Source organism: Arachis hypogaea, chromosome 15 (genome assembly GCF_003086295.3).
Source record: "Arachis hypogaea cultivar Tifrunner chromosome 15, arahy.Tifrunner.gnm2.J5K5, whole genome shotgun sequence".
NCBI classification, from domain to species: domain Eukaryota; kingdom Viridiplantae; phylum Streptophyta; class Magnoliopsida; order Fabales; family Fabaceae; genus Arachis; species Arachis hypogaea.
This window is the reverse complement of record NC_092050.1, coordinates 98,296,994-98,302,825: the sequence shown is the minus strand read 5'-3', so window position 1 is coordinate 98,302,825 and position 5,832 is coordinate 98,296,994. Positions and strand designations below refer to the sequence as shown.

The 5,832-nt window shown below is 42.1% G+C and overlaps 1 non-coding gene across 1 annotated transcript; it reads right to left on the bottom strand.

Moving 5' to 3' along the window:
* Window positions 1-2,854: 2,854 nt before the first annotated feature.
* LOC112753228 (small nucleolar RNA R71) lies at window positions 2,855-2,962 on the bottom strand. The gene has a single exon (XR_003177621.1). It is a non-coding gene; the product is annotated as a small nucleolar RNA R71 (small nucleolar RNA).
* Window positions 2,963-5,832: the final 2,870 nt, after the last annotated feature.

Genomic DNA, 5,832 nt, shown 5'->3' with positions numbered 1-5,832 from the left:
TGGCCTGGCGTGCCACGCCTTCGACCTCAAATGGCACGCCTAGGCCTTCAACCTCTTCTTCTTGCTTCTGGAAATTTGAACTAGCATAGCACACCCAGGTCTGGTGTGCCACGCCCATTATGTGTGCTTGGTCTTTCTCTCTGGAAAACTAAACTACGTCTATTTGTGTGCTTGGTTCCCTCATTAGCGTGCCATGCCCAGAATTCAAGTGGCACGCCAAAGTCTTCTTCTTGTTGATGGGTGATGTTGGCATGCCACGTCAGAGGCTCAAGTGGCTTGCTAAAGTGAGCAATGGTAGCTGGCGTGCCACGCCTTCGATACCAAGTGGCACGCCCATATGGTTGGCCCCCTAACTCCTCCTCTAGAAAATATAACTGGCGTGTTACGCCCAGGGTCTGGCATGCCACACCTAGTATTTTTCCTTGGTCCAGTGGCTGGCATGCCCACGGCTGGTCCTTCAAGTGGCACGCCAAAGTGGGAGTTGAGAGTTGGCGTGCCACGCCTTCAACACCAAGTGGCACGCCCAGCCTTTTCGGCTTTCAACCTCTTCTCTAGAAACTTGTACTGGTGTGCCATGCCTTGATGCTCAAGTGGCACGCCCACTTCAATGTGGCTCTTTCCAGGTTGGCTTGCCACGCCTGGCTCTTCAAGTGGCACACCAAAGTGACAATTTGAAGCTGGCGCGCCACGCCTTCGATACCAAGTGGCACGGCCTGCCTTTTGGGCCTTCAATGTTGCTCTTTGGAATCTTGTACTGCCGTGCCACGCCCTAATGCTCAAGTGGCACGCCCCTTTAGTGTGATACTTTTCAACTTGGTGTGCCACGCTTGGCTCTTCAAGTGGCATGCCCAAGTGACTTTTGAAGCTGGCGTGCCATGCCTTCGATACCAAGTGGCACGCCCAGGTGATGATCTCTTATGGAGTGATGGACTGGCATGCCACACCCATGGCTCAAGTGGCACGCCCATACTATGTAAGGGGTTAGGTGTGCCATGCCCCTTTAGTGGCCTTTAACATTGCTTTCTAGAAAATTACACTGGCATGCCACGCCCAGCTCCTGGCGTGCAACGCCCATACATTTTCTTCAAACATGCTCCTCTGGAAATCATAACTGGGGTGCCACACCCAGTTCCTGGCGTGCCATGCCCATATAAATAGCTTGAGGATCCTTTCTAAAATTTAGTACTGGCGTGCCACGCCTAGCTCATGGCGTGCCATGCCCATATCTTTTTGTGGCGTTTGCTCCAAGTGGCACGCCAGTTTCACACGGCAGCTTGTTTTGTTGTTTTCTTCTCCTTTTTTATGTCTTTTTCACCTGAAATTCAGCACAAACCCATTTCAAAGTAATGTACAGTGATTTTCATCAAATAGTGCATGAATTTCAATGATCAAATGAGGTTATGCTCTTTTATGGTCATTTCTATGCAAGAAAAAGAGTTAATGATGCAAGTCATCAATTATCAATCAAGTAAAATCCTTGGCTAGGGGTGAGAATTAGAATTCCTATCCTCATTGCCTCCCTCAATTGTAATAAGAATTGGTTATTACTCCACTTAGTTAACCTCTAACTATGAAGGAAAGTCAAGTGGAGATAATCAATTTGAGTCCACAAATCCTAGTCAAATCCTAAGAAAAGACTAGAGTTAGTGTCATTCAAATCAATTAGTAATTTTTAATTATCAATCAATAAAAGCCTTTAACAATTCGAGTGTCATCAATTACCCAACCCCCAAGCCAAGAGTGGAAATCTACTCCATGGCTATAGTTGACATTTTCTCAAACATTTGGTTAGCAATAATGAAAGACATTGTGGAATTGAGAAGAGAATTTGAATTAAAGCTATCTAATAAAAGCAATTAACAACAATGAACATGAAATTTCTCAATGTATTAATAGAAATCAAAGTAAACAAGATCCAAATCCAAGATCCATAATAACTACAGTAAGAAGAACACTAAATGAGAGTAAGAGAATAAGATTTACAAACTAGAACAATGTAGAATTAAAATTAAATTCAGATCTAATCGAAGGATCCAAGTGAAATTGAAATTCAGAAAGCCAACACCTAGAGAGAAGTTAGAGTTTTTCTCTCTAGAACCACCAATTCAAAAACTAGCTAAAACATTGTCTAATGTGTGAATCCCCCTTTCCTCCATGGTCCCTTGGGTCTTTTCCCTCCAGAATTTAGCTCAAATTGGGCCTGGAGCTCCTTAGAAATCGCCAGCCACGATTTCACTAATGAGCTCACGTGCCGAGCGTCACACGTATGCGTGGGTCACGCGTACGCGTCGTCTGGGTTTTTGCAATCCACGCGTATGCATCAAGCGTGCGTACGCGTCGATGAGATTTCTTTCCAGCCATGTGGATGCGTCAACTTTTGCGCGCCAATCCCAAATCCAGGTTCCCACGCGTGCGCGTCGGCCACACGTGCGTGTCGATGCTAAAACTCCAAAGCTCCATTTTTCGTGCTCCTTCCACTTATGCATGCTTCCTTCCTCTCTTATAGATCATTTTTGCCCCTATAAACTCTGAAATCACTCAACAAACAGATCACGGCATCGAATGGTAATAGAGGGAGATAAAAATACAGCATATTTAAGGCCTAAAAAGCATGTTTTTAATCATCAAGCAAAATTGGGAAGGAGACACAAAACTATGCATTTTATATGGATAAGTGTGATAAAATATTGATAAAACCCCCCAAATTCTATACAAAATAAACCATAAAATTGGAGTTCATCAGAGGGATAGAGCAAAGCTGTGGCTAGATTCTCAACCCAAGGAGAGCTTGGATACTTGGGATAAGGTGATCACTAGATTTCTGACTAAATTTTTCCCACCACAAAAGTTGACTAAGCTAAGGGTGCAGGTTTAGACCTTCAAACAGAAAGATGGTGAGACCCTCTATGAAGCCTGGGAGAGATTCAAGCTACTGACCAGGCAATGCCCTCCGGACATGTTTTCTAAATAGACTCAGTTGGATATCTTTTATGAGGGCTTATGTGAAATGTCCAAAATATGTTTAGATAATTCTGTAAGTTGTTCATTGCACATGAAGAAGACACCAGAGGAGACTACTGAGCTTATTGAGTTGGTTGCTAACAACCATTATCTCTAGTCATCTAACAGGAATTCTGTGAACTCTGAGACCCTTCAGAAGAAAGGCATTTTAGAAGTAGAGGCTTTTGATGCTCTTCTAGCTCAGAACAAAATTTTGTCTCAATAGATGAATTTGATTACTCAACAATTGAGTGGGATGCAAGTTTCAGCTGTTAATTCTCAGAATGCACCTCAAGAGGCTCCTTATGACATGACTGGTAGCTCTATGCAAGGTGAGAATTATGATTATGCCCAATCTTCTTCTAAGCAGGTCAATTACATGGGAAATGCTCCTAGAAACCCCAATAATGATCCATATGCTAAGACCTATAATCAGGGGTGGATAAATCACCCAAATTTGGGGTGGAGAGAGCAACCTCATTGATAACAGAATTTTAACAATAATTCTCAGGGAGGTTTTCAGCAGAATAATCATAATAACCGCCAGTTTCAGTCTCATCAACAATAACCACCTCAGCAGGTAAATTCTCAGCCCTAGAAGAACACTAATTTGGAAGTACTACTAAATAGTTTTATGCAGGAAGCTAGAGTTTCCCTCAGAAACTTGGATATGCAAGTAGGCCAGTTGAGCAAGCAAGTACTTGAGAGGCCTCCAAGTACATTTCCTGGTGATACAATGATGAACACAAGAGAAGACTGTAAGGCCATTCAATTGAGAAGTGGTAGAGTAGCTGGTTCTAAGAGTAAGGCCAATGAAGAGCTAGTTGAAAAATAAGCTCCAGAGGAGAAGAAAGAAGAGGTGGAGCACGTCCCTCCTAGGCGTGCAGATAACCCATTCCCAGTCTCTCTTGACACTCATCCTACATTGCCAAAGGCTTCTGAGTACAAGCCTAAGATGCCATATCCTCAGAGACTTCAGAAGGTTTCCAAAGATAAGCAATTTTCTAGATTTTTAGATGCCTTCAAGAAGCTTCAAATCAATATTCTTTTTGCTGAGGCTCTTGAGCAAATGCCTCTCTATGCTAAATTCATGAAAGAATTGTTGACTAACAAGAGGAATTGGAAGGAAAAAGAGACAGTGGTGTTAACTAATGAATGTAGTGCTATCATTCAACATAACCTTCCTTAGAAAAAGCAGGATCCAGGGAGCTTTGTAATTCCTTGCACCATTAGAGATGTCACTATTCAGAGGGCTTTGTGTGATCTTGGAGCTAGCATCAACCTCATGCCATTTTCAGTGATGAAAAAGCTCCAATTTGAGGAGGTAAAACCCACTCGTATTTCTCTTCAACTTGTTGATCTTTCTATTAAATTTCCTATGGGGGTTGTTGAGGATTTACTTGTCAAAGTGGGGCCATTTAGTTTTTCTTCTGATTTTGTTATATTTGATATGGAAGAAGATAAATAGTCCTCTATTATTCTTGGAAGACCCTTTTTAGCTACAGGTAGAGCTCTGATTGATGTACAAAAGGGTGAATTAACCCTGAGGGTCAGGTGGTCTTTATTGTGTTTGAAGCCATTAAACACCCTAATGATTCTGAAGGGTGTATGAGAGTTGATGTTGTTGAACCACTTGTTCAAGAAGTACCAGAAGCTGAGGTACTTGATGATATTCTGGATCCTTTCTCTAAGTATGAATTACTTGAGATTGATGATTCACCACCCCAGAAGAACATGGTGAACACGCCTAAGGTGGAGGAAGAAGTCCCTAAGCTTGAGCTAAAGCCTTTGCTTCCTTCTTTGAAATATGTGTTCTTAGGTGAAAATGATTCATATCCAGTGATTATTAGCTTTTCCTTGAAACCTGGTAAGGAAGAGGCACTGATTACAGTGCTCAAGACCCATAAAACAGCTCTTGGGTGGACCATTGGTGATTTAAAGGGGATTAGTCCAACCAAGTGTATGCACAAGATCCTTCTTGAAGATGATGCTAAACCGGTTGTGCAACCACAAAAGAGACTCAATCTAACTATGAAAGAGGTGGTCTAAAAAGAGGTAATAAAACTTTGGGAAGTGATAAACCCCAATTTTGTGGTTTATCTTGTACTTATTTTAGCGGATTTTATCACCTTTTTCCACATTTATTCAATGAAATAGCATGGTTTTGTAATTCTCCCTTGAATTGTGCTTAAGTGTAAAAACATGCTTTTAGGCCCTTAATTTGATGATTTTAATTCACTTTAACTCCATTCGATGCCTAGATGTGTTTGTTGAGTGATTTCAGGTTCATAAGGCAAGTATTGGATGGAAGAAATGAGGAGAAAAGCATACAAAGTGGAGAATGCATGAAGAAACAAAGATTGGGAATGCATCAATGGGTGCGCACGCGTACAAGGCGCGCGCGCGCAAAAGTGGCTTCGCATAGAGACGTGCACGCGCACATGACACGTCCGCGCGGATGAAGAAACAACCAATCGACGCGCACGCGCACATGGCACGTACGCGCTGATACTCGCACGTGACCCACTTAAAGGCAAAATGCTGGGGATGATTTCTGAGCTGCCCAGGCCCAAATCCAACTTGTTTCTGAGTGTATTTCATGCAGAATTGAAGTCCAAGCAAAGGGGGAGCAATTAGTTAGTCAACATGAGCCTTTAGTTAGTTTTCTAGAGAGAGAAGCTCCCTCTTTTCTCTAGAATTAGGTTAGGATTAGGTTAAATTGTCTTTGATCTTGAATTAATTACTTGATTTCATCTTGTCTCTTTTATAATTTCTCATTTCTACATCTTGATTTTCTTAGTTGTAATGTTAATTTCTCATTTTGCTCTCTTA